This window comes from Abramis brama (assembly GCF_963993115.1).
Source record: "Abramis brama genome assembly, chromosome: 17".
Classification (NCBI taxonomy): Eukaryota; Metazoa; Chordata; class Actinopteri; order Cypriniformes; family Leuciscidae; genus Abramis; species Abramis brama.
The window spans coordinates 13123154-13132429 of NC_139979.1; the positions used below are offsets into that span (position 1 = coordinate 13123154).

A 9276-nucleotide genomic window follows, 5' to 3' on the forward strand; every position below is an offset into this window, starting at 1 on the left:
TTAAGTTCATATATATAAGTTCCATAACGTTATTTCTGAATGTTCAAGAAACGTTCAAAGCGTCCAGTTTTTTAGACGTTGTATTAACGTTATTTCTTAGTTATAAGAACGTTATTCAAAACGTTATTAGAACGTTCAATTCTCCTGTTATATAAACGTTGTATTAACGTTCTTGCTTGGTTATAAGAACGTTGTTCAAACGTTATTGGAACATTCAATTCTTAGGTTATAAGAACATTTCCATTACGTTCCCTTTAAGTTATAAAAAAGTTATTTCTGAATGTTCTAGGAACGTTCAAAGCGTCCAGTTTTTTAGACGTTGTATTAACGTTATTTCTTAGTTATAAGAACGTTATTCAAAACGTTATTAGAACGTTCAATTCTCCTGTTATATAAACGTTGTATTAACGTTCTTGCTTGGTTATAAGAACGTTATTCAAACGTTATTAGAACGTTCAATTCTTAGTTTATAAGAACGTTTCCATAACGTTCCCATTAAGTTATAAAAACGTTATTTCTGATTGTTCTAGGAACGTTCAAAACGTCCAGTTTTTTAGACGTTGTATTAATGTTATTTATTAGTTATAAGAACGTTATTAAAAACGTTATTAGAACGTTTAATTATCTTGCTATAAAACGTTGTATTAATGTTATTGCTTGGTTATGAGAACGTTATTCAAAACCTTATTAGAACGTTCAATTATCTTGTTACATAAACGTTCTCTTAATGTTTTTCTAAGATTATGAAAAACGTTCTTAAAACATTCCATTCACTTGTTTAAACAGTTAAACATTCTTAATGTTTTTGCATATAATGTATATATGACAATCATTTTATGAAAGCACCTTATTAAGAACTTTCAGATTTTAAAATTAAGACAAAAGATCTAGAAAGATAATTAAAATCAAAAAGACCCATGAATCATGTCTATTATGTAATGTAGTCCACTGAAGGCGAGCTGAAGTGAACCAAAGTGTAGGCTACCGTAAAACTTCAAATAATAGCCGAGTCCCAAATAGACGCCTGTCTCTTTTAAACGCCTGGTGTGACGACAGGTTTGGGTAAATAAAGGCCGGTCTCAAATAGAGGCCTGGTTTGTTTTTTAGTATCGGGTTGTATTTGATCTTCTAAAACCCGTCAGATCGTCTGTTCTATGTTTTGATTAGGTTTCACGTGACAGACGCAACCGTTCATGAACGACTCATCACTATTCGCGCGCGCGTGTGTGTGTGTGAGGGAGAAAGAGGAGATAATATATTTCATTAACTTCGGGGTGTTATCCTTAGGTATGTGGCCTGACAGTAGCTTCTGATGGAAGCGAGGATCACCTTATCCATTGTTTCAAAGAGGGAGAGCCGTGCGCATCTGGGCGGGAGCTGTTAGTGCAAGCAAGGCAGGCAGAGTTAGCGGAGGCTGGAGAGGGAGAAGTGGAGGAGAGCGACGTGGAGGAGGAATTCGCCAATGAACTTGTAATTGAGGATCGCGGGGATGATGATATGAATAGAGTAATTTTCTGTCACATGATTGCAGTTGTTTTACAGGGTAGCCTTCATTCTTTCTTGTTGATGTGTTTCGGGCAACAAGTTCATATGCTCGATGGATTTTAGCGGCTGTCACATCGTTTCGTTTTTTATGGGTTTTTTTTTTATGCTGCCAATAGCCAAAGACATTTCTTACATTAAATGATTTTGTTAAACACATTCGAATTAATTATAAATAAAACATAATATAATGTGGTAGGCTAACCTCCTACTGTCATGCTTGAACATCTCAACACTAAATTAAAGGCCTGTCTCTTATGGCGCTTTTCCATTACCAGTACCAGCTCAACTCGACTCGCCTCGCCTCGGCTCGGCTCGCTTTTCGCTCCGTTTTCCATTGCAGATAGTACCTCCACAATAGTACCTGGTCGTCATAGCGACGCCGCAGGAAACTGCCGTGACTTAATATTTTACGCGAGACACACCCGCTACCCCCACACACAGGACAATGGAGGAAATCGAGTGTATGCTGTTTTTGGATGTTTTTATTTTTGTTTTTGCTGTTTTTTTTATTCAGGATACTCCGTCTGGCGCGTGCAATGATGACGCAGTGAATAGTGACGATTCTCTCTGACCAATCAGCAATCTGTCGTGTTTTCACGTCACATTTTAGTATCGCCTCAGCTCGCCTCACCTCGCCGGAGGTGGTACGAAAAAAAGTACCTGGAAGCAGGTACAGGTACAACTTTTACACAGTGGAAAACCAAACAGAGCCGAGTCGAGTCGAGCCGAGGCGAGCTGGTACTGTGTAGTGGAAAAGCGCCATTATAGACGCCTGTCTCAAATACAAGCCGGTGCAGTTCGGCGATTTGGGTAAACAGAAGCCCGGGCTATTATTTGAAGTTTTACTGTAGTTTATTTCAAGATACAGATACAATTAAAACCGACTTGGGTTAAATTGAAATATGAAATTAACATGAAAATAAACCTGGACTAAAACATAGAACAAACTGATTAAACTTGAAACATGAAACAAAACTAAAACTACCTCTTTACCTAACCCTAACCTATCAGCAAGCTAAAAAAAAACAACAAACATTTTAAATGACATTATCTGACATTATCCACAATTACATCAGCTTCCACTTCCGGCACATCGGACTGGACTGAACTGAACCCTGAGAGGATCTCTGGAGACACTGCAGGGAGAAAATAAAACAGTGTTGTATTAAAGTGTGGTGAGATTAGCATAAAAGCACTGGGATGCTGTACTTGCTCATGCAGAATATCTAATTAGATTTTCTGACAATTTACAAAAAGTTTAATCTGCTTTGGAATATTGGGAGAAAACATGAAGATACGAGACAAGCTCTCTGCTCTTGTCCCTAAGCCAGATGCTACTAAATTTATATTGCTTTTCATGCTCAAGGACTTTATTGTTTCTATTTTAATGCACTCTTAAAGTTTAAATTGCATTAATGAGCCGTGCCACACCCCAAAACTGCAATCTAATGATAACTTTGCTTAAATCAAAAATATTTTAAATGGTCATTAATGGATCATAATTATTGCACAAATATTATTAAGTAGTAAAAAGCTTAAAATATTAAATAATTATTGAACTAAAATATAGTACATTTATTGAATTGATGAAAAGGTACACTTAAGGTGTTTGGTCACTTGAGTGTGTGACCCAATTATCATATAGGAAAGCACGAGGGTTAAACTCAAGAAAAACATTAATATAGTCTCTCTCAATCACTCCCCAGAATAAAATGCCCCAGTTAATGTGGTCCTCTTAGTAATCAATGCATATTATGCGTTAATATTTAGCAGAAATTGCTGCGAATATAATGAAACTGCTGTCTATCCTGCTTAAACCATTTAAAAAGATTGAGCGCAATTGTTTCGCACTGTAGAGAGCCTAGCCTAAGTCCCTCCCCTCCACTTCCGGCTCATGGGACCTTATTTCGGAAAAAATATGTATGGTAGTCAATGGCGAGAGACAACTTATCTTTTATCCCATCTGAACTGTGCCCTGAATTACACATATGAGGTTTGTCAATTTAAAAGATAATTGTGAAAATCGCTCAATGAACTACATCTCTCGTCTCGCACTACGTCACCATCCGTTGCTCGTATGTGTGCAGTCTGGTACACTCAGGCATGACGGCGTAACGTTACGATTATAACGTAAGACTACAGAAAAAATGACAGACGTTAGCTTCAGTAAAGTTAGCTTCATTCATTGAGCGAAAAGGTATGACGTCACATGTGCGCCTTTTGGGTTTGTAGTCTTTGTAATTACGTATTTTCACAGTCTTATACCTCAACAGTTTTACATCAAACTGCGACTTTCTTGACTTTAAAATGTATCTTTTAAATTGACAAACATCATATGAGTAATTCAGGGCACAATTCAAACGAGATCAAAATATTTGTTGTCTCCACTGATCTATATCAGTGGTTGTCTCTCGCCATTGGCTACCATACAATATTTTTCCAAATTAAGGTCCCATGGTATAGAGCTGGTAAGTCCCGCCCCTTCCACTAACCCCCACTGGACCTCTAGGTGGACCACTGGACCTCTAGGATTTGTAAAAATCGTCAATGCAAGTGAATGCGAGAAAATAATTATTTTCTGGTCCCGTTTGAATTTTGCCATGAATATGAACATATGTTGTCTGTGAATTTTTAATATAATTTTTCGTGTGAAGAATGCTACAATTTAGCGGGTAGAAGTTTTTATACTGTTAGACTTTGTGTGAGAGCACTTTGTGGACTACAACTCTTCGCTGCTTTCGATTACATCAGACGGGAATATGAAGAAAGAACAGCCCATTTTGTTTGAATGGTGACATTTGGGTACAAAACACACAGGCATCTCGATCTGTCTCCATAGATTATTGCAGCATTAGCACCGTGATTTGACAAGTGGAGGCATGTGTTATGGGGTGACGTCACATAGGCGACATGTAGTCTTTCTCGTTATGTCTTTTCCACAACTGCTAGCCAAAGAATCATACAATATACTGTCAAACTCGTAACATGAAAAATTATATAAAAAATTAACAGACAACATATGTTCACATTCATAGCACAATTCAAACGGGACCAGAAAATAATTATTTTCTCACATTCACTTGCATTGACGATTTTTCAACCTAGAGGTCCACTTGGGGTTTTACGGATGGGCGGGTCTTACCAGCTCTATTCCACCGAAAGGGGAGGGACTTACGGCGCTGATCCACTTGTCCGACACGACTGTCGCGTGGTGTCGCGACGCCTCCCCACATTGGTACGTTGATGGGCGTTTACTGCTATGGGCGTGGTTTTGACCGAGCGGGAAATGTAGCGTATTAAAACAGAGGACCTGCGAGAGACTTCCCTCCGTCTCCATATGCTCTACTTCTATTGGATAGCCGCGTCGCGTTCAACGGAATTCATTTGCATAAAGATGGACATCGGCCAGCTTTTTGACGCGCAGCATTTTTTCAAATGAAGCGCCGCCTTCAAATAGATAGTACTTTACCAAAAATAGCTGCCTGAAGGAATTGAAAATGGCCTTCCATACACTGTATATTATAAACTAGCACAATTTACGATACTGATGGTTGTTAAAACGCGTAATTACAGTCTGTAAAAAGTCCATTACTGTTGTCAAGTGCTCGATCCAAATATCAAATTTAAGAGGAGCCTGGGGATATCCTTCCTTTTTTAAATGTCTCGTGACATAGCTTGTTATAACCTGTAAAACTGCAAACACTGTGGACAACTTACACGATAAAATTACAAATAAGTTACAGATTTCAATATGACGAACTTGACTCATGAAACAGATAACTGGAGGGGGAAATACCCGGGCGTAAGTTAGCTAAGCTAACGTTAATTGAGCTAACGTTAAAGGCACAATATGTATTTTTTTTTTGCTTTAAAAATATAAAAAATCACTATATCTATGTTATATATTTTTTAAAGTTGTGTATTTACATTATCCCGACAGTTCCAATTAACTTCTAAATCCAGAGAAATTCATATTTTAATTCGACCGTGTCTTTATTTCCGTTATGTCGCAGTCAATGGCGTCATATCCGCGTTGTCCCTGGTTTCCGCCTATGGTTTCCGCTCGTACTGCCATGGTAACCAGAGCTATGAGCAGAGCCCTCTGATTAACCAAAGCGACAGACGCAGACAACTGAGGAGTTCGCAATGTCTATTTGCACGCTGTTGTTGTTTCGTTCAAACATTATGGACCATGGCAAGCAGACTTTGGATAAAGAAGGAGAACTAAAACGAGAATCAATATCAGCGCGGTGTTTTCGAGATGCCGAGAGCTCCCATAGACAGTATACAAACGAGAGCTCCACGTCCGAGACTTCGACCGCTCCTACATGTAACGTTACTTTATTAAACAGGTGAGCACATTTACATAAAACTAATCAATGTTTTATAGTTCAACAATGATAAAATGTTAGAATATGATCAGTATGTTATTCTAATGTTGATCTAGTTTACTGCTAGCCTCAAACAGACAGACTAACACATACATTTCAACACATTCAAATGCAGTTTAGTGTGCTAGTGTAATGTAGACCAAGTGAAACAGCGCTGCGTTACCTCACAAGTTTAATTTGTCTAATAAACTGACCTGTGAGTAGTAATTCTGCGTGTAGTTCGGTAGAATGAAATGTCCATATTCCTTTTATATCCGCGGGACTCGCGTCGCGTGTGGAGCTGATAGCTGTCTCTTAGCAATCCCGAACTGCTTCATATCACAGTCATGATAAAAGCATCGATGTATTCACTCATCCATAAACATTATTAGATCGGTCGGCTTGACGTTGACGACAAGTTCCATAATTCTTAGCGTGTGTTGCGTCATCAAACTACGCCTTTGTTATTGTAAAGAGGTTAGCGACCCCTAGTGGAGAAAAAATTACATATTGTACGTTTAACCTTAGCCGATTAACTTTTGAATCAAGAACGCGTTCAAATTAAAATCAGTTTAGCTATATTGAAAAAGCGAACAAGGACACTGGAAAAGGTGAATCTAAATAGACATCAATGTAATTCCGCGTTTATTCAGTTTTAACTACGTATTTGTGTAGCAGCTAGTGTTGTTAACTGCTCTGTGGACTGCGGGAGCAGTTTACGTTACAAACTACAGTCTAAGGATATAACACATTCCCTGTTTTCTCTTTGACTGTAATTGCAAAAGTTAAAACGCTAGTTGTAGCTAATTTATTTTTATTTTTTTAGAGGTAAAACCAAATTTATAATTGACTGTAGTTTTTGAATTATTTCCTGTTGAATAAATAATTATTTTATATCCGGGATTTTTGTCTAAACTAATAATAATAATATTTTAATAAATATTTTAACCCCAATTTTTCAGTGCATTGTGTCACTGTATACAAATTATGTTTCTGAAGTTGTTTTGCAGAAGATAAAAGCTGTATGACTAATTTGTAATTACTAATATTTGTTTTAATTTAGTAACGTTTTTAAAACGTTCCACTAACAAGTAAGAATAACGTTTATCAATGACATGTTGGCACAACGTTACTTTGGTAACTTTGAGAGAACTTTTATCTAAGTTAATCAGCATTGTGATAAAAGTGTCTAATTCATACAACAAGCAAAATGCACTCAACTTAAATGAATACTGCTATTTTCCTGTACATAATTCTTTTATATTCTGGGATTTTTTTTTTTTCTGACCATAAAAAATATTTTAATGAAATAGTTAAATAATGTCAGTGCATTGTGTCATTAGTTGTGTCACTGGATTTACAAATTATGTTTCTGAAGTTGATTTGCAGAATAAAAAGCTGTATAACTAATTTGTAATGACTAATATATATTTTTTAACATAATAACGTTTTTAAAACGTTTATCAATGACATGTTGGCACAACGTTACTTTGGTAACTTTGAGAGAACTTTTATCTTAATGTATATTTTTTAACATAATAACGATTTTAAAACGTTCCACTAACAACGTAAGAATAACGTTTTAATGCTAATGTTTTTAGAACGTTTATCAATGACATATAACGTTGGCACAATGTTGGCACCTGTTAGCTGGGATGTGCGTCAATATTATTATTTATTTATTAATTCAATTCGTTTTAATTAATTTGTTCATTCTTTTTTCTATTATTGACAGATGACAGTAGACTAGCCAAATAAATGAAACACAAAGCCATTTTAACAAGTAGGCCTATCAATAATTATTTATTTGTTATATTATCTGCAATAAAAATCCGTGCTGCAGGACTATCCATTTAGCCTATATTCAGTTTAATTTTCTATTGATTATAGATAGCTATATCTATCGTGATAGACGGCCAATCGTGGCTTAGCAACCGTAACTAGGCGCGGGAGGTCTGGCAAGCTTTCGAGCGAGGGAAACATGCCGAAGCGTTGTGCGTATGGATTGTGCAAATCTGATACCCGGTATCCTAAAAGTTTGGACGGGGTGGTGGATTTTGTTCCCTTCCCGAAACCTAAAACCCAAGGGGAGAAATGCCGGGCGTCATCTTCATTTATAGGCCTATAGCGCTTTGTTTTAACAATGTAGATTGTTCCAAAGCAGCTTTACATTGATAATAGGAAATTAAAAGTAAAGTGTTTTGGCTTTATAGCAGCTCTAGAATAAAGTTATTGTCCAGCTCGTGGATCAAGCAGTGTGATTAAATGCAAGACGGAGGCTCACTGACATAACTTAACGTTACTTAAAAATATATTTCAGCATTTTGTTAATCGACGGCCAAACTAGTAGCCTATCCCAATCCGATCGCGACTCTCCCGGTGTTAGTTCTAGTAAAAGTAAAAGGTAACGTTAGTTAGTAAAAGGAGGGAACATCAGGGGGCTTGCCGGAGATCTCCAAGGAAAAGGTTGGTATGCAAACTTAATCAGTTCATAACAGTAGTCACTATGTGACCCACGACGTGTGAGCAGTAGCCTGGCGCGCTACAAATATAAGCGGGAGAATGTTATCATTGCAAAGTGGTCAGGCTAATGTCTTGTGTTTATTCCACAATACATATGGATAAGCTGTTTGATTTATAAATATTAGAATATTGTCACATTTCACTTACCCTGCTGTGCATGCACATAGCTGTTCCTCAATTTGTGTTTCCCATTTGAATGGTCAGCGTATGAGGCGGCTGCTGCTTGCGCTGGGAACTAGTCTTTAGCTTCAATTTTGATGAAATTATTATCTAATCGTTTGCATATTATGTCGTGGATATAGCCCTCGAATGCATACTGCAGTCCCTTTTGTCTTTCTCTCTCATATTTTCACCTGTTCGCCAAAAATGACTAATTATCTCCTTAGGAATGTCTGAAACCAATGCATACATACTGTAATAGATGTGCCAGGCGCAAAAGCTTGACAGGCGTAGCAACAGTAACTAAGGAGGGCGGGGCTTAGCGAAGGGTCAATTGTATCAGAGCCCGTCTACGGAGAGCCTGCCCACTCCCTATTAAGTCCTATTGTACCGAATTTTGGTTGTAGTTCCAACAGAGTTCCACTGGGGGCGATCGCCCATGAGTGCAGAATGAATGGGAGTCTATGGGGCTATACGGCTAAATTTGTCTCTTTCACCCGATTGCCGTTGAGAAATCTCAGATTTGATTGTAGGTTTTGCAAGTTCAACATGGGTTATAGGTCGAAAGTTGAATGAACGAGTACTTAAGTCATTTTGATTTCTTACAGGTTGAGTTGTTGTTGCCCATAACACGCTAGCATTCTGCTAATGAACGCTGATTGGTCAGTGAAGGACTGAT

General features: G+C 37.5%; 1 protein-coding gene across 3 annotated transcripts in view; it reads left to right on the top strand.

The window, feature by feature from the left end:
- The window catches only part of LOC311067013 (uncharacterized protein), a 23137-nt gene that overhangs the window by 2567 nt on the left and 11294 nt on the right, over positions 1–9276 (top strand). The window lies entirely within an intron of this gene.